Source organism: Chiloscyllium plagiosum, unplaced genomic scaffold, assembly GCF_037043375.1.
Source record: "Chiloscyllium plagiosum isolate Xiang-an unplaced genomic scaffold, Cpla_swu_hap1 HiC_scaffold_6, whole genome shotgun sequence".
Lineage (NCBI taxonomy): Eukaryota > Metazoa > Chordata > Chondrichthyes > Orectolobiformes > Hemiscylliidae > Chiloscyllium > Chiloscyllium plagiosum.
In genome coordinates, this window is record NW_028270144.1 from 96,703,603 (window position 1) to 96,728,700 (window position 25,098).

At 42.5% G+C, this 25,098-nt stretch overlaps 1 protein-coding gene across 5 annotated transcripts in view; it reads right to left on the minus strand.

The window, feature by feature from the left end:
• The window catches only part of LOC122551067 (E3 ubiquitin-protein ligase TRIM62-like), a 256,003-nt gene that overhangs the window by 106,666 nt on the left and 124,239 nt on the right, over positions 1 to 25,098 (minus strand). The window contains exon 8 of one of the 5 annotated variants that reach the window (XR_015757457.1): positions 6,507 to 6,523. The exons of the other annotated variants lie outside the window; for them this stretch is intronic. The gene's annotated coding sequence lies outside the window, so the exon portion shown is untranslated. Of the gene's footprint in view, positions 1 to 6,506; positions 6,524 to 25,098 lie in introns of those variants that run through there. 5 annotated transcript variants of the gene reach the window in all.

The following is a 25,098-nucleotide window of genomic DNA, read 5'->3' on the forward strand; positions in this document are numbered from 1 at the left end:
AAATATGTATTTCATTCAATTCTTCATTGCCACAGATTTCAAGAGAACAGCACACGTCACTAATCCAACAGGAGCTAAGGGGCATATGTCAATATCTCTTCCCACGCACATTAGACATTATTACCTCAAATAAGCTGACTCAAGAAAGTGTTTGTGTGACCTTGGCACAAAGTAGCTAACAGGAGCACAACATAAATCCCTAACCACCACCATCCACAACACACCCCAAACCTACTGGTTTGGGCGGCACGGTGGCACAGTGGTTAGCACTGTTGCCTCGCAGCGCCAGAGATCCGGGTTCAATTCCCGCCTCAGGCGACTGACTGTGTGGAGTTTGCACGTTCTCCCCGTGTCTGCGTGGGTTTCCTCCGGGTGCTCCGGTTTCCTCCCACAGTCCAAAGATGTGCAGGTCAGGTGAATTGGCCATACTAAATTGCCCGTAGTGTTAGGTAAGGGGTAAATGTAGGGGTATGGGTGGGTTCGCTTTGGCGGGTCGGTGTGGACTTGTTGGGCCGAAGGGCCTGTTTCCACACTGTAATGTAATCTAATCTAATCTAATCTACTACAGGAACCCAGTCTTGGCAGGCTTCATCTTGTGTGTGAAGATATGGCAGCAAAAATGTGAGAGAGTTGGGTGCATATAAGCATAAGCCATTAGAGATGGCAGGAAAAGTGCAGACTGCAGTTAATAAAACTAACAGTATTATAATTGGGGCACACAGTAACAGATTTACGGAGGTGATGCTGAATCTGTATAAGATAGCAGTTACAAATTAGCTGGACTTTTATGTGCAGTCCTGTGTGTTACACATTGTAAAGGATGTGAATGCATTGGAGACAGTGCAAAAGAGGTTTACCAGAATTGTTCCAGAAATGAGAACTATCAGTTATAAAGAGTGAAGATGCTGGGACTGTTTTCCATGGATAGCAAAAGTCTAAGAGGAAATTTGATTTAAGTTTTCAAAATCATGAAAGGTCTGGACATAGGACACAGGGAGAATCTGTTCCGATCATAAATGGCTAAAGAACAAGGGGACACAGATTTAAAGTGATTTGCAAAACACATAAAGTGAACACAGAATAAACTTTTCCTCACAGTAATTAGTTTGGGTCTGGAGTGCATGACCTGGAAGAGAGGTAGAGACAGGTTCAATGTAGGCAAACAAGATGGAATTAGAAGATTAAATTAAATATAAATAATTTGCAGGGTTACAGGGAAACAATTGATGTCGGTGGCGATAAGCTATAATGCGCCTTCAGAGAGCCAGTGCAGACACAATGGATGAAATAATCTCCTTCTGGGTCAAAACAATTCTGTGATTCTGTTTGGCTTGCAGTCATTGATTCATAGAGTCATAGAGTCCTACAGCACAGAGACAGGCCCTTTGGCCCAAAATGGTCCATGCCGACCAAATGTCCATCAATGCTAACCTCATTTTCCTGCACTTGGCCCATATCCTTCTAAACCTTTCTTATCCATGTCTTTGTCCAAATGTCTTTTAACCTCAACCACTTCCACTGGTAGCTCATTCCATATTGTACCATCCTCTGTGTAAAAAAAGTTGTCCCTCAGGTTCCCTTTTATTCTTTCCCCTCTAGCCTTAAACTGATGCCCTCTAGTCATTGATTCCCCAACCCTGGGAAAAAGACTGAGTGTATTCACCCTATCCATGTCTCTCATGATCTTATACACTTCTGTAAGATCCCCCCTCAATCTCCTATGCTGTAAAGAAAAAAGTCTTAGCTTGTCCAACTGCTGCTTATAACTCAGACTCTTAAGTCCTGCAACACCCTTGTGAATTCCTTCTGCACTCTTTCTAGTTTAATAACATCCTCCCTATAGCAAGGTGACCAAAACTGAATACAGTACTTCAGTATGGCCACACCAACGTCCTGTACAACTGCAATATTACTTCCCAACTTCTATACTCAATGCCCCGACTGATGAAGGTCAGTATGCCAGAAGCATTCTCCACTGACCTGTCTACCTGTGAATCCACTTTCAGAGAACTGTGTACCTGAACTCCAAGGTCCCTCTGTTCCACTAGACTCCTTAAGGCCTTACCGGTCACCATGAAATTCCTGCCCCTTGATCTTACTTTCCAAAATGTAAGACCTCACACTTATCTATATTAACCTCCATTTGCCATTTCTTGATCTACTTCTCCAGCTGATCATTTCTTGCTGCAATTTCTGATAAACTCCCTCACTGTCCACAATACCGCCTACAATACACAGAGATGAAAAAAACATCCAATTCGACTGGGACAACACATCCATCCTGGGACAGGCTAAACAGACACATGCCAGAGAATTCCTAGAAGCCTGACACTCCAACCACAACACCATAAACAAACACATAGATCTAGATACCATCTATCAACTCCTCAGAAAATGAACAGGAAATGACATCACCACAAACCCCAGGAACCCCATTCAGAACAAACATATAAATGGAAAGCAGGAGACAACAGCTTCGCTTCACTTGGAGGTCGCCACTGATGATGTTACCTAGCCAGGCAATGAAACGTCTGCATATCAAACCTATAGCTCAGCGACCAAACCTACACCCTAAACCTCAACCTGAGCTACAAACCTTCACAAACCTTGCAATACCTCCTTTTTTGTGTCATCTGCAAACTCACTAATCATGCCTTGTACATTCTCATCGAAATCATTGATGTAGATAACAATCAGCAATGGGCCCAGCACTGACCCCTGAGATATTCGACTAGTCACAGGCCTCCAGTCAGACAAACATCCTTCCACTATTACCCTCTGCTTCCAACTGTGCATCCAATTTGCTAGCTCCCGCTGGATTCCATGCAATCTAACCTTCCAGAGCAGCCTACCTTTGAAACCTTATCAAAGACCTCACTGAAATCCAGTAGGCTTTGTCTACCACCCTGCCCTCAACAACTGTCCTTGTGGCTTTGGTCCATGACGAATGGAGGAAGATTAATTAAACTACTGGAATAGCTGTGCCTTGCTCCATTGATTCTTGCTGACCCTCTGAAGTCACAAGATTAGAAATCAGGCTACAATATCCCCTCAATCAGTCCTTCCTGAGATTATGAACAGATTCCTCCAATGTTTGTTCTTGCCCACCCAAGTCCTTATGCCCACTTGCTAATGTTCATCTACCTCTCTGTAGTTTGACTATTTGACTTATGACCAAAGTACATAGCCAGATCTTTTGCATGGGGCATAGCAGGTACCTGGTGTCAAATAGTTCCTTGGGTATCAGAAACATTGGGCATTGCTTCTTCCATAGGCTGTGGGCACATGTCAGTGACGTACTTGCCAGATTGTATCTCCAAATCTAATCTAACTACAATACCCTCTAAAGTGACAGTCTGTGTTGATGGAAAGTATAAGCAAATGCTTTGCCTTGAAGGTTCATAGTCTTCCTCCTCAGATGTGGTGCTAGTGCAGAGGGATTCAGGCAATGAACTCTTCAGCCATGCAAACCCAGGGTGCTTGCAGAGCAGAAGTGAAAGGATTATTTAGTGAGAGTGTGGAGTAACTTCTGCACAGGATAGTTTTTGGCTTCATGCATATTTGGGAGATGAACATCGCAGGGCATTGCTTACAGGGCTTATGTCCAAAACGTCGATTCTCCTGCTCCTCAGACGCTGCCCGACCTGCTGTGCTTTTTCAGCACCACATTCTCAATTCTTACTGGGTTGATGGTTCATAAGAGTCTCCCTATCACCACAGGAACAGTCATAGGGTGATAGAGATGTACAGCACAGAAACAGACCCTTCAGTCCAACCCATCCATACTGACCAGATATCCCAACTCAATCTAGTCCCATCTGCCAGCACCCAGCCCATATCCCTCCAAACCTTCTTATTCATATACCCATCCAAATGCCTTTTGAATATTGCAATTGTACCAGCCTCCACCACTTCCTCTGGCAGCTCATTCCATACACGTGTGAAAAAGTTACCCGTTAGGTCTCTTTTATATCTTTCCCCTCTCACCCTAAATCTATGCCCTCTAGTTCTGCATTCCCCGACCCCAGGGAAAAGACTTTGTCTATTTATTCTATCCATGCCCCTCATAATTTTATGCACATCTATTAGGTCACCCCTCAGCCTCCGATGCTCCAGGGAAAACAGCCCCAGCCTATTCAACCTCTCCCTATAGCTCAAATCCTCCAACCCTGGCAACATCCTTGTAAATCTTTTCTGAACCCTTTCAAGTTTCACAACATCTTTCCGATAGGAAAGAGACCAGAACTGCATGCAATTTTCCAACAGTGGCCTGACCAATGACCTGTACAGCCGCAACATGACCTCCCAACTCCTGTACGCAATACTCTGACCAATAAAGGAAAGCATACCAAACGCCTTCTTCACTATCCTATCTACCTGCGACTCCACTTTCAAGGAGCTATGAACCTGTACTCCAAGGTCTCTTTGTTCAGCAACACTCCCTAGAACCTTACCAGTAAGTGTATAGGTCCAGCTAAAATTTGCTTTCCCAAAATGCAGCACCTCGCATTTATCTGAATTAAACTCCATCTGCCACTTCTCAGCCCATTGGCCCATCTGATCAAGATCCTGTTGTAATCTGAGATAACCTTCTTCGCTGTCCACCACACCTCCAGTTTTAGTGTCATCTGCAAACTTACTAACGGTACCTCTTATGTTCGCATCCAAATCATTTATATAAATGACAAAACGTAGAGGACCCAGCAACGATCCTTGTGGCACTCCACTGGTCACAGGCCTCCAGTCTGAAAAACAACCCTCCACCACCACCCTCTGGCTTCTACCTTTGAGCCAGTTCTGTATCCAAATGGCTAGTTCTCCCTGTATTCCATGAGATCTAACCTTGCTAATCAGTCTCCCATGGGGAACCTTGTCGAACGCCTTACTGAAGTCCATATGGATCACACCTACTGCTCTGCCCTCATTAATCCTCTTTGTTACTTCTTCAAAAAATTTAATCAAGTTTGTGAGACATGATTTCCCATGCACAAAGCCATGTTGACTATCTCTAATCAGCCCTTGCCTTTCCAAATACATGTACATCCTGTCCCTCAGGATTCCCTCCAACAACTTGCCCACCACCGACAGCTGGCTCCTTTTTAAATTCCTGCCGAACTCTCTGAAATCTCCCTTCAGAATCTCAACCTTTTCCCTTCCTTTATCATTGGTTCCAATGTGTACAATGACCTCCTGCTGGCCCCTCTCCCCCTTGAGAACATTCTGCACCCTCTCTGAGACATCCTTTATCATGGCACCAGGGAAGCAACACACCATTCTGCTTTTTAGCTGCTGACCACAGAAACATCTGTCTGTACCTCGGATTAGAGAGTCCTCTAACACAATCGATCTCTTGGAACCAGACGAAGCCCTCGTTGTATTAGAGCAAGTCTCAATACCAGAAACTTGGCTGTTCGTGCTATGTTCCCCTGTGAATCGATCACCGCTTACATTTTCCAAAACAGCATACTTGTTTGAAATGGGTATAGCCACAAAAGGCCCCTGCACTAGCTGCCTATCTCTCTTACCTTTCCTGGAGTTCACCCATCTATATGACTGTATCTGTGACTTTTCCCCCTTCCTATAACTGCCATCCATTGCATCTTGTTGTTGTTGCAAATTCCTCATTGCCTCTAACTGTCTCTCCGACTGATCCATTCGATCTGATAGGATTCACAACCAACAGCATTTATTGCAGATATAATCTGCAGTAACCCTTAAACTCTCTTTAAACTCCCACATCTGACAAGAAGCGCATATCACTCTACCAAAGGCCATCTTTGCTCCTTCAGAATCTACAGACCCAGAAAATAACACTGTCTTATTCCTCTACAAAACACTGCCCCAGGTTAAATTAATAGTTATGGTTTACACTTTAAGTTTAATCAAGAGACATATCTCAAAACAACATATCATCAAGAAAGAACCCACACACTTAAAACAATTCTCTTATCTTTTTCTGTGCTGTGAACTTCACCCAAACTGTTCCTCCAAGATTAGTTGTGAATTTCACAGTTTGTTAATTTTCCCAAACACATTCTGATGTCCAGCGATACATGAATTCAAACAGCAAAGGCAGTACTGTGCAGGTACACTGTGGTGTCAGTTTCTTTCTCTCTCTCTCTCTCTCTCTCTCTCTCCTGCACTGACCTCACCATGTGCTTCCTTTGTCTGTCCCTCTCCCTTATAAAACTACTGTCGTTTTGACTTTTTTTTCCAAAGTTCCAAAACAATGCAACAGCATATAAAACAGTAATTGTTGCTTCTGAAATTTGAGGAAATCACCTCCAGCACCTAAAATACCTCCAAAAAGGAGCAGCTGTTACAGCCAGAAAGTTTTCCTGTTCTCCTGGTCTCTCTGAGTAAATCAACCATCAATCAACAGTCCTTTTCTCAAAGGAGTGAGGATTTCTATACAGCACACTCCCCACCCAACCAAGATCCCCAACCCATGTAACCACCCTGTACCATCCCCTTATGTTGCACCACTTTTGGTCCTCTCATTCTGGTTGTGGGCCAGCTTTTCCTGCAATGAGATAAAAAGAAAAATTGAGTGCTCAGGAATATGTGCAAGAGTAATCTATGAGCATGCATAACCAGACCAGGTAGTACTGCATTCCCAGTGAGTGCATATGAGGCCTTAGGTGTATATCAGGTAACCCCCCCAAGAAGGTCTTCAGCATGAACTCTACCAAAAGCTGCCATTTGGATTTATCAATACAATTAAGATGCTTCTTTCAAAATTAAGGTTTCCCATTCCTCAGTCTGTACTTTCTTTTCAAATTCAGTTTCTATTAGTAGGTTGTGTTGTTGTCTTTGTAGTAGAAGGTGGAGGAACTCCTTACTTATAATATAACATTGTCTGTGTCATATTATTTAGAGAAGAACGTTTCAACAGTTAAGATGTACATCTATGCCAATTTGATACTGGCAAAAAGTGTATTACCTCCATGCCCAATATATCCAAGCCAACAGGAGATTTAAACCAGACACCACTGTCAACTTGGCAAGTGACTTCATTCAAGAGCAGACCTCCAGAAGGAATGGAATAGTACCCCTAAAGATAACACTTCAACATTTGGTGTCTCAGTTGGAAAGCTCCTTACTTTTCCACTCATACCATCTGATAAAGACAAGGCCAACTGCAATGGGGAGGGGAAATTTGTTCAAAACTCTTTACAGGTTTTTACCCTAATTTTTCAGAACATTAACTCTGATTTTTTTTCCACAGATGCTGCCAGACCTGCTGAGCTTTTCCAGCAATTTCTGTTTTCATTTCTGATTTACATTATCTGTAGTTCTTTCGGTTTTTAGTTAACATTCATTTTGACTGTCCTTTTCTTCTTGGGAGTACTGCTCAGATTTTACAAACTACATTCCAGGTATGAAAAGACATTTAAGCAATGCTATGACATTAGTAATTATGGGCTTGATTAATTTTTTATTTACTTTCCAATCTCACCAAAGCTATTCTGATGAGGGGTTGAGGATTGATTACAATAAATGGGGTTCAGACCCCAGGCAAGTTTGCAGAATGCCATTATGTTTTTTTGTTGCTGCTAGGAGAAAATCATCAAGCCAAGGAAGCCAATGTAATACTTCATCCTGCTGAGCAAAGCATCGGTGGGTTGTAAAATTGCTTTGTCAATTGACTGCTGATTGACCAAAATTTGCAAAGTGTTTAAGCCATATAACTAAAATATCTTTTCTTGGTACCAATGCTGAAAGGAGTCTGGCACTAAGAAACCTTTTTTCATCATGTCTTATGTTTTATTCAGCAAATATTAGTTAAAACTAGATCCTTGCAAATCGTGTCACCCAATCAATCTATTGAAACTGAGATTGCATTCTCAGGAACAGGTTTCAAGCTACTTTGTCGAATATACAAGGAGCCAGCACCTTACAAACTAATGAGAGGGGATCTAGTGAAAGGGTTCAAATGTTTAAAAGGGACAGCAAGGTAAAACACAGGAAGATTATTTCCAAAGATAACTGAATTTTTGACAAAGGAGAAACACACAAAGGCAGATCCATAGGGGAATTGAGGTAAGTTCTCGAAGGACAAAGGCTGAAATGAAGTTGGGGGGGAGAAGGAGAGATAGTGCACCACGATCACAATAACAATGATATCATTTGTGACTAATTGTGGCCATTTCATTGTTGTGATGGAGCAGGGACATGATTGGAAAGCCCTGTTATAGACTAAACCAAGTTCTATTCACCAATGGGTCCTCTGCACAATTACATACACTGACTCCCAGTCAAGCAACATCTCAATTTTAAAATTAGCAGCAGGGGGCTGAAACTACTTCCTTTGGCTAAGTGACAACTCATGTCAAGTTTATGTGACGTATTTTTCACCATGAGACTGACCAGGTTTTCTTGCTGTATCTTACAAACCTTCATCTGTAATGGCCTACCATAAACCATGTCATCCCTCTATTCTGATTCTATCCTCATTTTACCACACATCATTCCCAGAAAAACTCACCATTGCTAGGATATCCCAGAATTAATCGATATCCCTGGCACCAGTGCCATCTTTAAAAAGCCAGCCTGTGTAAAAGCACTGTCAGACAGAGCTGCCCTGCACAGTTCATGGCAGTTGGTCTGAACATGGCAGAGAAGGGAAATTTGTCAGCCTGCTTTATGAGCAGAGACCTGGAGGTCCTGGTGGTACATAGGCCTCTTTTCCCAGGACCAACACAGCAGGCCACAAAGCCAGACCATGCTATCCTGGTCCATGGTTGTCACCTGTATCAGTGCAGTCTCAGGCATTTGAAAGAATGCCCAGCACTGTACGAAAAAGGTAGTGACCCTCTCCACTCTGCCAGTGTGATTGGAACTATTCTCTCTCCAATAACTCACAATCACTCTACCTCTACCACTGTATCCGTCTTCCACCATGGCTCATTCTGCACTACTCCCATTATTACCTGCAACACCTTTCCACATTCACTGTTACCCATGCTCAACTTTGACACCACTGACCCTGTATACCCTCTGCACTACCTACTCACTCACTAGAGACACCTCCCTACTTGCACCAAAGATAACTGTGCCATCCACCTCTTCCTCCCTTTCTCATTCCAGGAGGAAAATAGCCACAACAGAGCAGAAATAGTTTTTTTTTTGATTGCCTGATTGATGGTGGTCCAAGAACTGGACCTTTTGTTTTTTTTTTGCATAGCCTCTTTCATCCCTGTCACTGCTGCTTGCCCTTTGCGGAGCTGTCTACTCTCTTTGGCAAGGTAACATCAGCATCCAATATGACAGCCGCCTGCCTATGCCATTGTTGCCAGGCAGACAGCTCCCACCTCCTGGAGGTGCTGTGTGCCAAGCTTGTCTCCTAACTAATTAGGGCATTTATTTTTAAAAAAGCATCACAAGAACAATGCAGTGATGCACAATATCGAGACCTATAATTCATTCAGGCATCAGTTTCCCAACTCTGCTTTGAATATGCTGCCCTATGTTACAGCCCAGTTATTAACATAAATTTTCCTTTTGAAAGCCTACATATTCCTGAAATGACACAAAGATATGCCGCATATGAGAAATATTTAGCATTTAAAAATAAAAATCCATTTCTGTCGTGCAGTAAATGTTCCAGCAAATGGATTCAAATTCTGTGTGAAACTGCACCAGTCAAACCATAAACCAATCTTCTCACATTCAGTTATTAACTGAACCAGTACATCTGAGGCACTCTCTGTTTTTGCATTGATTTACATACAAAATAATGCCAGAGATAATCAGCAACTTGCAGATGCATATTAATGCTTAAGGAATTCAAATGAATTGACAGAATACTATACATTGCAAAGTCATCAGATTGTAAGCTTCTGTAAATGTAATAAACATGTTTGAAAGGAAGCATAAATTTACATTAACATTGTGAAGAGAAAAGATTGCTTGAAATTGTTCATTAACAAAACAAGAGGATACAAAACTTTTAGTCATTATCTCTAAGTGCTTTTCATACATTATTCTGTTTTTCGTAGATAAAGCATTGACTAAAGTGTTCTGGCAAATTGGTATTTTATGGCTTCTTATCATTTGATTTCTGCATCTCCTGACATAAAGCAGTTACCTAGCAGCACTGTGTCTGCTGTTGACCTGCTTCTCAGCCACATTTTATTCATGCTATGTTTGAATATGAAATTCATGTATTTTAATTACATTTAATTGCACGTCATGACAGCTTTAAATAAGAAATGCTTTGTCAGTTCATGGCATGTAATTGTGATGCTTTGTCTTCAAAAATTGCAACAATAATACCAGTAAAATGTTGTTGCTGATAGACAGTATCCTGAAATCATATATAAGCTTCTACCATTATACACAGCAGTATTTTCGGCATATTTTTGATTTGATTACATCATTACCTCTGTTGCTTTGTGCTGTCCTCTTTCTTCACCCCACCACCCTCCAATTCACCAGATTTATTTTCACTCCATCTAAGATGCTCTTTTCAATAATGCTCTTCCAGCTGTAAGTGCAGAACAGACAGGGTCACTGATTTCCTCATCATTACATTTTTTCAGCGTTATATATAAAAAGATTACTGCTGCCCGACTGAGAGATGAGTTGGGTGATGTTGATCTTTTGTGTTTTTCTCTGAGTGGAGAATGTAATAAGATCATATCTGGGCTGCTGATGGAAGGTAGTTCACACCAATGTCAATGAGCATAAACAACCCTAGTTAAGAATGCACACTATCTACAGAAGAAATTAAAAGAGGGCATTTCTGGAACCCTATACACTCAGGTCCCAATTTCATTAGATCTGATGTCATCGTGACAGAGATTCTTGTGCACATTGTCATTAATTATTATTACAGGAAAGGCACAGTTAATTTTTTATTCCACAGATAAAGCTCCGATTCCTTGGGCTTTTTGGAAACTGAATGGAACTGGTTTTAATGGAAGAGAGGCAGAATTGGTACCTTCCTTGTTAATCCAATGCAATTATCAAGCGATCTTTACAACCCAGTTATTATGCCTTTTTGCTTGAAATGACTGTTCTAAACAATCAAACCCCACTGTTCTCTTGTGAGGATCTCATTTGGTGAGCTAGCTGTTTTACAATACAAAATGCTGCTGACAGCGTGGGTTCAATTCTTGCATAAGCTGAGGTTACCATGAAGACCCCTCCTTCTCGACATCTCCCCTTGTCTGAGGTGTAGTGACCCTCAGGTTAAAACACCACCAGTCATCCTTCTCTAGTGAGAGAGCAGTGCAATGGTCTGGTAAAACCATAGTGACTTTACTTTTAGTGTTCTCTAGTGTACAGCTAAAGATTTCTTAGGTGTACATTGTAAACCTACACCTGCTCCTACTTACAAAGTCCAGTCACTTGTATACAACCATTCATTTTTGCTGGATTGGAATTGTTTGGATTTGTTAACGACCAATTTTGTATTAATACCTTCACTATGTTGTGGTGAGAAAAACCTCTCTTTTCAGTGGGGTTTAATGACATTTTTATTCAAGCATCTATGCAGAGAAGCAAGGCTCTCCAGCCTGAGAACCCTATTTCACTCCATAAAATGTGCAGCTCACTTTATAGCACTCAAGTTCTATTCCCCCTTACATTCAGCAGAATCTTTTTTTTAGGTTAGATTCCCTTCAAGGCACTGAGTAACATAAGATATAGTGGGATTTGAACTGGGGGAAGGAGTCTGACAATGTTGTCTCAACATCTGGAACAACTCACTGTGTGCCTTATTGTGGTGAGGTGAGTTTCTTAGTGACGAATTGCTAATTGAGGGACATTATAGATTGTTAAACACCTTATTAATGACACAACATAATTCATCAATATTCAGCTTCCTGTCTTATTGAACTTCGAGAATTCTTGACATGGGTTTCAGAACAGGCATGAATATCTCATGTACATTTCATGAACACAGGCCACATGCACTCCATGACCACAAATATTGGCATCCAACATGTACCAGCCTCTATGAATCCTCATGGTACATCTCTAATTCACTTACAGTGCACTTCTGCTCTTCAATGCTGCACCTCGAGCTGCACCACCAACTATCAGCATAATCCTGCTATTAGACCAGTGTGTGCTCGGAATTACAAACATAGCTCGTGTACTGGCCCAGGCAGCAAGTCTGGCCTGTTCATTGTTCTCATAGTACTCACTTACACTAAGTCTACCTGGATGTTCATACCATCGCTACCTTGTCTTTAGTGCTTTGCTTCCTCAATCAGAAATATCAGATTCACTGGTGCCATACTGTTTAGCATGGAAACAAAGCCAAGAAGCCTGTTATGTCTATCAGCAGTCCCCAGTCAGGTTGTGGGAAATAGCCTTCACTTAGAGTAGTGGGTCCCAGAATATTAAGTCAAAGCCAGCTTTCGATACCAGTCCAGAGACTGTGCCACTCAGGGCAGTCTGGGTCAGGGTTAACTCCACGTGAGGGGTGAGAAGCCAAATATTAGACAGCCTACCACCCATTCTGACTCACCCTGCCCTAAATGGGGCTGTTTTCTCTCCTGGAATGAGAGAGCAACAGGAATTTGGGGAGATGAAGATGGGAGGCACAGCTATTGATTTTGGTCCAAATGGGGAGGTGTCCCGAGTAGTTAGTAGGCAGTGCAGAGGGTGTGCACGGTTAGGGTTAGGGTTGGGATGGGTCACAGTGAGTGAGAAAAGTTTTTGCAAGCAATATGAGAGTTGTAGAATGTTAGCTTTGATGGGAGATGAGTACAGTAGAAAAAAGAGAATGTGTGTGAGATATCAGAGAGAAGATGGTGGGAGGGAAGAGGTTGTTGCCTTCCTTCTAACAGTGCTCAGAATTCCTCCAGCTTGTTGAAAACCACACTGGCCCAGCCAGCAACCTCAGACCAGGCTAACATGGTTTGGTCTTGTGTTCTCCTCTGCAGTTCCTGGAGGACACGCTGCCTTTGCACTACACCTACATTTTCAGGTCCTTGGCTTCAAAGCTGGGTGACTAATGTCAGAGTAGTTCCGGACTGACAGTGCTTTTTAGGTAAACAATAGTCTTTTAAAGATGGTGCTAATGCCAGGGATGCCCATCCAACCTGTGATATCCCAGCAGTGGCGAGTAGTTCCATAATGATGTATAGTAAGATGAGGCTAGAATCAGATGAGAGGGACCCAATTGAGGCGGGGTACTAAATATGAGGAACATCTGCTGAGATAAGGCAAGAAAACTCACTGAGCCTCACAGTGAAAAAAAACCCAAAAACATGCACTTGGTCAAAAAAACATAAGATTTAGCCCATTGCTTCTGCATTTCAAGACTCATTCACTGTCTGAAATTCTACAACTGGTAATAATCTGTTCTGCATGCAACAAACACATTCATCCACGTTCATCTCCTGGTCAGGGAATGAGGTTTGATCATTTGGGCAGCGATGTGTTAAGAAGAACTGAGAGTACTCATTCTTTAACAAATAGCCATTTTCTCCATTGAGTGGATATGATCCAAGGATGGAATCAATTTCATTCAGGAAAAGAATGGGTGGAACTGCAGCTCAAGCTTTCTGAGAAAGCCGATCCAAAGTGTTCTCAGAATCATCAGGAGAGATCGACCCCATTGATCAACAGGAATGAACACTGGCATATTTTGCCTGATGTATGATGGGACCATTACTCTACCCTGCTTTCACCAAAATACTATCCCTTGCTTTATGGGCTCCTTTGTGCAACCTCTTCTGAACCAAAATCACTGACAGCGCTGATAGCAAATTTGAGATTAACATTTCAACAGTATTTTCCACTGCTTGAACTTTCTACTGATTCTCTTGCTGATTCAAGTCTTCTGTTCTTAACTGAACCTTCGAATTTATCACTGCCACTTCATCTGGGATTTTCAGGGGCGGGTTTTTGATTTTCAATGGTTTGTTTTTCAACCTTACTAACTTCTTCATTAGGGGATGTAATCATTTAGTAACAATATCTATTTCGGTGGTGAGGTGACTGAATGTTTGTGGGTGTGATGCCAATCAAGCAGGCTGCTTTGTCATGTATGATGTCAAAGTTCTTGAGTTTGGTTGGAATTGCACTTATCCAGGCAAGTGCAAAGTATTCTATCACCTGAGTTGTGTGTTGTAGATGGTGGTCAGGCTTTGGGGAGTCAGAAAGTGAGTTATTCACAACAGGATTGATAGTCTTTGACCTGCTCATGTAGCCATTCCATTTATATGGGAAGTCCAGTTCAGTTTTTGGTCATTGGTAATCCCCAGGATGTTGATGGTGGGGCATTCAGTGATGGTAATGCCATTGAAGATCAAGGAACAGTGGTTAGATTGTCTCTTATTGGAGATGTTAATTGCTTAGCATTTGTAGCACGCAAGTGTTACTTGCCATTTTTCAGCCCAAGCCTTGACATTGTCCAGGTCTTGATGCATTTTGACATGGACTGCTTCAATATGTGATGAGTTATGAACATTGTTGAACATTATGCAATCATCAGTGAATATCCCCACCTCTGACCTGAAGATAGAGCAAAGGTCATTGATGAAGTAGCTAAAGATGGTTGGGCCAAGAGCATTACCCTGAGGAAGTCCTGCAGAGATGTCCTAGAACAATTTTGAGGAAGGCTCACTAGACTTGAAACATTAACTTTGATTTCTCTTCACAGATGCTGCCAGACATGCTGAGCTTTTCCAGCAACTTCTGTTTTTGTTACTTTTTGCACTGATGTGTTGGGCTCTCCCATATTGAGGATAGGCGTATTTGTAGATCCTTTTCCTCCAATGAGCTGTTTGATGGCCCACCACCATTCATGACTGGATTTGACAGAACTGATCTGATCTATCAGTTCTTGGCTTTCTTAGTTCTGTCTCTCACTTGCTAATTATGCTGTTTGAAGTACAAGTAGCCCTGTTTTGTAGCTTCACTAGGTTGACACCTCATTTTTAGGCATGCCAGGTGCTTCCCCTGGCATTCCCTCCTGCATTGTTATTTGAACCAGGGTTGATCCCTGGCTTGGTGATTTTGATTTACTATGTATATGCTGGGATATAATATTACAGGTTATGCTGGAGTACAATTCTGCTGCTTTTGATTACGCAGAACACCCCATGGATGTCCAGTCTTGAGCTGTTAGATCTGCTCAAAGTCTGTCCCCTTTAGCACAGTGATAGTCCACACAACACAATGTAATGTGAAGGCAAGACTTTATCTCCACACAATTGTATGGTAGTCACTCTTCATGGTACTATCATGTATAGATACATCTTCAGCAGGCAGACTGGTGAGGATGATGTCAAGTATGTTTTTCCATCTTGTTGCTTCCTTCACCATCTATTTCAGACCCAGTTTAGCACTATATCCTTCACTGCTCAATCAATAGTGCTGCTGCCAAGCTACTCTTAGTGGTGAATATTGAAATCCCCCAGCTAGAGTATATTCAGCCACTCTAAGTGCTTCCTCCAAAGGTTGGTCAACATGGAGCAGTACTGATTCATCAACCAAGGGAGGACAGTGCATGGTAATCAGCAGGCGGTTTCCTTGTTTGACCTGATGCCATGAGACTTTACAGTGCTAGAAGACAATGTTGACGACTCCCGTGGCATCTCCCTCCTGACTATATAAATGTGGTGCCACCTCTGCTGGGTCTATCTTATCTTTGGGACTGGACATATTCAGGCATGGTGTTTGTAAGTAATGATTCTGTGAGAATAACTATGTCAGGACATTATCTGTGAGATGACTCTCCCAATTTTGGCACTATCCTCCAGATGTTAGTAAGGAGGACTTTAGAGGTTGACATTGTTGTAATTTTCGGTGCCTAGATTGATGCCGGGTGGTCTGTCCAGTTTAATTTCTTTTTTGAGACTTCATAACAATGAGGGGCTTGCTAGGGCATTTCAGAAGGTGGTTAAGATTCAACCACATTGTCAAGGGTGGAGATGATAGCCAATATCCCTCTTACCCAGATACCAATTAAACATAATTTAAGTGGCCAATTAAGGACTCCTTCCCACCTTTTCTGCCATTTGCCCATAAGTTGATTGATCCTCCACCATATAAGGCAGCCTTCAGATAAACCCTGGTGAGGTCCCAGTTGGCTCCAGTGGGTACACCTTTCCTTTAGCCAATGGGCAAGGTCCTGGGGCAATGGTCACACTTGCAGAAATGACTCCAACTGTCCTCAGTCTCACCATTCATGGTGAACCCACAGATGACCAGTTAGGAGCCTGCTAATGTTAAAAAGTTTTGCTGCTGTCAAGTATGGTCTCAGATTCCACTTCTTGCACAAATGTCCCAAGTAAAATTCAGGCTGTGTGATCAAAAGAAAACAAGTTCATTTAACATTACTGCACTTGTTCTTTGCAGTCATGGATGTCATAGGTGAGGTGATTTCAAAGTAACCTTTATGATTATTGTAGAGAATCCTGTGTAAAATATATACTACGATCACAATATGCTACGGGGCATGTAAACTGCTCAGTTTGGTTGACATTGAACTTTCTGAGCAACGTTACAAATGTTAAGGGATAAGTCAGTTAAGATGCTGTGGCAAATATTTAAAGAGGTATTTCATAATGCACATAACACACTATATATACCAGTGACAAAGAAAGAATATCGGGGTAGTATCACATGGATAACTCAAGAAGTTCTAAGATCTCAACTGCTCAATTTAACTTTAATTGTAAGATTTAAACCAATTACAATTATAAACTGTGTTGAGAGAGCAAATCTAAAAGGTTTTCTAATCTTGACTAGTTAAAAGACCATTTCAGGTATGGATATGTTTCCATAGAGATTATTAGTACATCACAATCACTAAAAAAAAAATGCATGTCGTAATTTGCTGACAAAAGATACATTTTGTCATTAAACAAAAAAAAAGAACTGTGGATGCTGGAAACTAAACAAAAATCAGAAATTGTTGCAAAATATCGGTGGATTTGCCAGCATCTGTAGAGAGGAAACACAGTCAATGTTTTGGGTGCAATAACCTTTCTTCAGAAGGGTCTTGATTATAATCCCTGCACCATAAAGTCAGCTGTGGATTTACCAATGTTGGACTGGGATGGACAAAGTCAGAAGACTTGTGACACCAGGTTATAGTCCAACAGGTTTAATTGAAATCACAAGCTTTCAGAGTGCTGCTCCTTTGTCAGGTGAAGGAGCAGGTGCTCCGAAAGTTTGTGATTTCAAATAAACCTGTTGGATTATAATCTGGTGTCACAAGACTTCTGACTTCATAAGGTCAGAAGTGGAGATTTTTGCTAATGATTGCACAATGCTTAGCACCACTCGCAACTCCTCAGGTACTGAAGCTGACCATGTCAAAATACAGCAAGACCTGGATACCATCCAGACTTGAGTTAAAAAATGGCAAATAACATTCATACCACCCAAATGCCAATGATCATTTCTAACATTCTATCTTCTGTTGACAGTAAATAGTGTTACCATCACTGAATTCCCCCACAATCAATATCCTGGAGGTTACCATTGACCAGGAACTAGCCATATAAGTGCAATGGCTACAAGAGCAGGTCAGCAGCTAGGAATACTGCAGCAGGTAACTCACTGCTTGATTCCCCAAAGCTTCTCCACTATCTACAAAGCACAAGTCAGGCCTGTTATGGAATAATGCCCATTTACCTGCATGAGTGTAGTTTAAACAACACTCAAGAAACTTGATACCATCCAGGATAATGCAGCCTGCTTGATTGGCACCATATCCTCAACATCCATTCCCTCCATTACGAACATTCATATCTATGAGATGTACTGCAGAAATTCACCAAAGATCCTTAGACAGCACCTTTCAAACCCACAAACACTTTCATTTAAAAGGACAAAGGCAGCAGATATGTGGGAACACCACTGCTTGCCAATTCCCTTCCAAGTCACTCATCATCCTGACTTGGAAATATATCACTGTTCCTTCACTATCGCTGGGCCAAAATCCTAGAAATACTCCCTAATGGCATTGTGAATCTACCTACAGCCTTTGGACTACAGCAGTTCAAGAAGGCAGCACACCACCAACTTTAAGGATGGACAATAAACGCTGGCCCAACCAACAGGATTCGTGTTCCATGAGTGAATTAAGAAAAAGTCATCATTACAAGAATATTGAACACAGGTAAGACTCAGTAGAATTTTATATTGATATATACTATGGAAGAGGAACTTTTTATTTAATCAAGTGTATCTTTCCCTTTTGGTATTTCCCTCATTCATGCTAATTGTGTTGCCTTACCAATATTATGTGGTCTTACCGATATACATATATATGAACATCTGAATTAGGAGTATGTGTTGGCCACACAGCCCCTTTATCCTATTGAATAAGATCAGTGCTGATCTGATTACTTCACATTCTCACCTATTCCAAGCACTCACATGAGTAGCATGAAGTAAGAAAGTAACACAACATTAGCAATTCAATCAGGAAAATCTCATGTGAGCAACATGAACTTTCAGTAAAATAGGGCTACTGCTGCTAAATTACTTGTTTTGAATATTGTTGTACTGTTACTTCAAATAAATATAAATTGGTTTTCCTTGTTATTTAAGACCTTTCATTTCATAGGTGAGCAGTTTCCAGTCTTTTCTTTATGTTACAATCTCGGCTCATTTCTGGAGGGATGCATCATACTTCCTGAAAAAGTTGCAACTCTTTAATGTCCGTTCAAATATTCTGTGGTTTTCTGGGTCTGAAATATAATTAAACCATCTTCCTCATGATAATTAGGTGGATCTGAGTATGACCTTTCAACCGCAAGGAAACGACAACCAACTGGAACCGATTATCTTTATAAAAATATTGCAGGTAATTACCATAATCACAAAGATGGAGATCTGAAAAATTCACCTCATTTGCGAAGATGTGGTTTGTGACGTGGAAAATACATCTTACAATATTAAGAATGGGTGATGGAAGAGACTTGACTTTCTGACAAAGGTTATTTTATTCTATTAGCTAACATGAGTTTGCAGGCTTTGACATTCAAATGATCATAGTGTTATGCATGCATCATTGCACCTTTAAATGTAAGAGCATTAGACGTATTGCCCTCAGCACTCAGTTAGCTTCATCTTTCCTTTCAAGATGCGCTGCACTGACCTAGATACAGCCTATTGATGTCAGTTCCAAGTTGGAGACTGCAATATATATGTAAAGAATAAAATACACATCCTTTCTCTCAAATTAAATAAACCCGAAGGCCCTATGTCACAGATCCAATGTCCCTTCAGTTCCTCCATCGTGCAGCACATTTTAAGCAGAATTGAAACAATGAATAGTGGAAAAAAAGCATCTCGTTATATGTGTGTATTCATAGTGAATTTGCAATGTAAGTCACATGAAGGATCGACACAGATCATGCTTTTGTCTAGCTTCTCCTTTTCTTTGATTGATAACTGTCTCACATTTATCAATTGGTCTCTATCATCTTCTCTCTGATGTTTTTCCTTTTTGAAGCTGTGCTTTTGATGCCATGGTGAATCTTAAATCTGTACAATTCCCCATTTTATTTGCAATGAAACCATGATACATTCTATGTTTTGAATTAGCTCTTGTATAAAAATAGCACACTTTATATCAAGTTTTACATCAGACCAATGTCCGTAATCTGGCAAAATCTCAGAGTGAAAAATCTCACTGGAAGGTGTATTTGTGGATAAGCTGCAGTCACAATGTGGAAACTGTGACTTAATAATAAATACTGTAAGCCAATCTATTTCTCTAAAGCTGTGCTCAGTACCATGATTTAACAGATCAAATCAAATTTAACATCTGGACTTAGTGCATAAAATAATATTACTTGACATGTAATACTCCATCCAGTCACAATGACATTTATCAATGTGAGGACCCTTTTCCATTTTATGTACTATATCTGTAAAATAAATGGAACATGAGTTATTTTAACAGAGTCTTATCTGCTACCTATATTCTGCAATAGGAATTATCAGTAATCAAGAGAGAAACAGATCATATTCATGATCTCTTAACTCATCCATCTTGAAAAATATGCAATCTCTTACCACTGCAGTATCCAACAGTGACTTGCTCCACGGAGATGTATTTTGCACACTGATCATATTTTAGAACGGAGGGGAGAGGAGGAAGTTTTAAAAGTGAGCTAGCATTTTCTAACACTGCTCAAAGACGTTCATGCCTTTTTCCTATAAAAATAGGTACTGAAGGAGCACTGTTGGAAGTGTTGCTTTTCTGGATTAGTGGTGCTGGAAGAGCACAGCAGTTCAGGCAGCATCCGAGGAGCAGTAAAATCGACGTTTCGGGCAAAAGCCCTTCATCAAGAATATAGGCAGAGAGCCTGAAGGGTGGAGAGATAAGTGAGAAGAGGGTGGGGGTGGGGAGAAGGTAGCATAGAGTACAATAGGTGTGTGGGGGAGGGGATGAAGGTGATAGGTCAGGGGGGGAGAGTGGAGTGGATAGGTGGAAAAGAAGATAGGCAGGTAGGACAAGTCATGGTGACAGTGCTGAGCTGGAAGTTTGGAACTGGGGTGAGGTGGGGGAAGGGGAAATGAGGAAACTGTTGAAGTCCACATTGCTGCCCTGTGGTTGAAGTGTTCCAAGGCGGAAGATGAGGCGTTCTTCCTCCAAGCGTCTAATGGTGAGGGAGCAGTGGTGAAGGAGGCCCAGGACCTCGATGTCCTCGGCAGCGTGGGAGGGAGAGTTGAAATGTTGGGCCACAGGGCGGTTGATTGGTGCGGGTGTCCCAGAGATGTTCCCTAAAGCGCTCTGCTAGGAGACGTCCAGTCTCCCCAGTGTAGAGGAGACCGCATCGGGAGCAACGATGATATTAGTGGATGTGCAGGTAAAACTTTGATGGATGTGGAAGGCTCCTTTAGGGCCTTGGATGGAGGTGAGGGAGGAGGTGTGGGCGCAGGTTTTGTAATTCCTGCGGTGGCAGGGGAAGGTGCCAGGATGGGAGGGTGGGTTGAAGGGGGGTGTGGACCTGACCAGGTAGTCACGGAGGGAACGCTCTTTGCAGAAGGTGGAAAGGGGTGGGGAGGGAAATATATCCCTGGTGGTGGGGTCAGTTTGGAGATGGCAGAAATGTCGGCGGATGATTTGGTTTATGCGAAGGTTGGTAGGGTGGAAGGTGAGCACCAGGGGCGTTCTGTCCTTGTTACGGTTGGAGGGGTGGGGTCTGAGGGCAGAGGTGCAGGATGTGGGCGAGATGCGTTGGAGGGCATCTTTAACCACATGGGAAGGGAAATTGCGGTCACTAAAGAAGGAGGCCATCTGGTGTGTTCTGTGGTGGAACTGATCCTCCTGGGAGCAGATACGGCGGAGGTGGAGGAATTGGGAATACGGGATGGCATTTTTGCAGAAGGTAGGGTGGGAAGAGGTGCAATCCAGGTAGCTGTGAGAGTCGATGGATTTGTAAAAAATGTCAGTGTCAAGTCGGTCGTCACTAATGGAGATGGAGAGGTCCAGGAAGGGGAGGGAGGTGTCAGAGATGGTCCAGGGAAATTTAAGGTCAGGATGGAATGTGTTGGTGAAGTTGATGAATTGCTCAAACACCTCACGGGAACACGCCGTGGCGCCAATGCAGTCATCAATGTAGCGGAGGAAGAGGTGGGGAGTGGTGCCGGTGTAATTACGGAAGATGGACTGTTCTACATAGCCAACAAAGAGACAGGCATAGCTGGGACCCATATGGGTGCCGATGGCTACCCCTTTGGTCTGGAGGAAGTGGGAGGATTCGAAGGAGAAATTGTTAAGGGTGAGGACCAGTTCGGCCAAACGAATGAGAGTGTCGGTGGAAGGGTACTGTTGGGGACGTCGGCAGAGGAAAAAACGGAAGGCTTGGAGGCCCTGGTCATGGCAGATGGAGATGTAGAGGGATTGGATATCCATGGTGAAGATGAGGCATTGGGGACCGGGGAAACGGAAGCCTTGGAGGAGGTGGAGGGCGTGGGTGGTGTCTCGAACATATGTGGGGAGTTCCTGGACTAGCGGGGATAGGACAGTGTCGAGGTAGGTAGAAATGAGTTCAGTGGGGCAGAAGCATGCTGAGACAATGGGTCGGCCAGGGTGGTCAGGCTTGTGGATCTTGGGAAAGAGGTAGAACCGGGCAGTGCGGGGTTCCCGGACTATGAGGTTGGAAGCTGTGGGTGGGAGATCTCCTAAGGTGATGAGGTTCTGTATTGTCTGGGAGATGATGGTTTGGTGATGGGGGGTGGGGTCATGGTCGAGGGGGCAGTAGGAAGCGATGTCCTCGAGTTGGCATCTGGCTTCAGCGGTGTCGAGGTCAGTGTGCCAGACTACCACTGCGCCCCTTTATCTGCTGGCTTGATGGTGAGGTCAAGATTGGAGCAGAGGGATTGGAGGGCTGTGCGATGTGAAGGTGAGAGGTTGGAGTGTAGGAGGGGGGTAGACAGGTTGAGGCGGTTAATGTCCCGGCGGCAGTTGGAAATGAAGAGGTCGAGGGCGGGTAATAGGCCAGCGCGGGGTGTCCAGGTGGATGCAGTGTGTTGGAGGTGGGCGAAGGGGTCCTTGGAAGGTGGCTGGGAGTCCTGATTGTGAAAGTAAGCTCGGAGGCGGAGGCAGCGGAAGAAGTGTTCGACGTCACGGCGTGTATTCAATTCATTGATCTGTGGACGGAGGGGGATGAAGGTTTTACTGTGCTGTTTTTCTGTTGAGCAAGTTAAATCAAGGCCCTGTCTTTCCTTTCAGGTGGGATTAAAAATGCCAGGCATATTACACAGATATGAACATATGAATATGGAACAGAGGTAGGCTATTCAGCCCCTCAAGCCTGCTCTACCATTTAATATGATAATGGCTGATCGGATTGTGGCCTCAACTCCACTTTCCCGTTTAGCCCTGATAACCTTTGATTTCCTTTTAAGTGAAGATGAGCAACATACGGGTTTTGTTGTTATGGGATGTTGGATATGCAAAATCAACATGAGTATTTATTAGAATTATTTTAGGAAGTAACATGCAGAATCAATAACAAAGAAGCAGTGAATAAAATTTATTTGGCTTTTCAGAAGGCATTTGATAAGGTACCACATGCTAGGTACATAAGATACGTAAGTGTAAGATACATGATAAGAGCTATGGTATTGGAGGTAGTGTTTTAGTATGCATAGAGGATTGGCTAACCAACAGAAGACAGAGAGTTTGGATAAGGAGAGGTGATATTTTCAGAATGGCAACCTGGATCTAGTGGTGTAACAGGGATCAGTGCTGGGGCACAATTATTTGTACAGGTGCACAATCCCTTATCTGAAATGCTTGGGACCACTGGTTTTCGGAATTCAGAGTTCTTCGAATTTCAGAATAAGTGGCAGTTTAATGGTGAAATTTTTAAAAAACCTTTCCAAAGAACAGACTTACTGTGAGTAAAATAGACCCTGAAACAAAATTGAGGCCTGCCAGTGCTAGGCCAGCCCCCCACACGTACATCTGAGTGACACACATAGAGTGGGTGTGGATTTGGGTGAACTGTTTTCACGCCAAACAACCTTGTTAATGAGAAAAAAACTTCACAAAAAATCCTTCAGACTTTGGAGCTTTTTGGATTTCGGGATTTTGGATAAAGGGTTGTCTATCTGTAATATGTATTAATGATTTGGAGGAAGGATGTGAATTCATTATAGTCAAGTTTGTGGATGACACAAAAGTATGTAGGAAGGCAAGTGATGCAGATCACACTAAGAGTCTACAGAGGGATATAATCAGAGTCGAGAGTGTGGTACTAGAAAAGTACAGCAAGTCAGGCAGCATCCGAGGAGCAGGAGAATCAACATTTTGGGCAAAAGCCTTTCATCAGCAATGACTCCTGATGAAGAGCTTTTGCCTGAAACATCGATTCTCTTGCGCCTCGGATGCTGTCTGACCTGCTGTACTTTTCCATCATCACATTCTCGACTCTGATCTTCAGCATCTGCAGTCCTCACTTTCTCCTAGAGGGATATAACCAGTTGAGTAAGAGGGCAAAAAATGGCAGATAGAATATAATGTGGGAAAATGAGACAGGAAGAATGTAGGACATATATGTTGTCTGAGTGCAAAAAGATTGTAAAAAGCTACAGCAGAGAATGATATGGGAATCCTCATGCGTAAGTCACAAAAGCTAGCATCGAAGTTTGGCAGGTAATAGGGAAGAGCTGGAAATGTGTTGCTGGAAAAGCGCAGCAGGTCAGGCAGCATCCAGGGAACAGGAGAATCGACGTTTCGGGCATAAGCCCTTCTTCAGGTAATAGGGAAGGCAAATGAAATGTTGACCTTTATTTCAAAGGGAATAGAGCATAACAATAGGGAGATCTTGCTAAAACTAAACAAGCAGTATAGACCACAGACCCCGGAATACTGTGAACAGCTTTAGGCCTGTAATCTAAAGAAAGATATACTGGAATTGGAGGGACTATCTTATGAAGAGAGATTGAGTATGTTGGGCCTGTACTCACTAGAGTTCAGAAGCATAAGAGGCAACTTTTTTGAAGTATACAAGATTCTCAAGGTCTTGAGATGGTAGATGCTGAAAGGTTGTTTTATCTTTTGGTAGAGTCCAGGACAGCATTGATCCCTGTTACTCACCACTAATTCCAGGTTGCCATCATAAAAACACCACCCCCTTTATCCGAGCTCTCTGTCTTCTATTCGTTAGCCAATCCTCTATTCATGCATCATGTCAGAAGAAGAGGTCATGCATTTAAGACAGAGATGAGGAGGAATTTCTTTTCTTCGAGGGTAGTGCGTCTGTGGAACTCTATACTGCAGAGTGCTGTAGGGGTTAGGTCATTAAGTATATTCAAGGCTGAGATAGACAGGCTTTTAATCCTTAAGAGAATAAAGAATGATTAGGAAATGACAGGAAAATGGTGTTGAGGATGATCAGATTGGCCACAATCTCATTGAATGACGAAGCAAACTCAATGGCTGAATGAGTTACTTCTGTTCCTTCGCCTTACGATCGTATGGTCTTATGGACTTCAGAATCTTGCCATTAGGCAGCAACTACCCTACTCACATGCAGTTGTATATCATTAAAGCCCCAAGACTTCTTACTTATATGCCACTTCCAATTCTCACCTTTGGTCAGAAATGAGCTAGCTTAAATTCTCAACAAATTCTCCTTGAAAGTAGAGTTGCAGGTA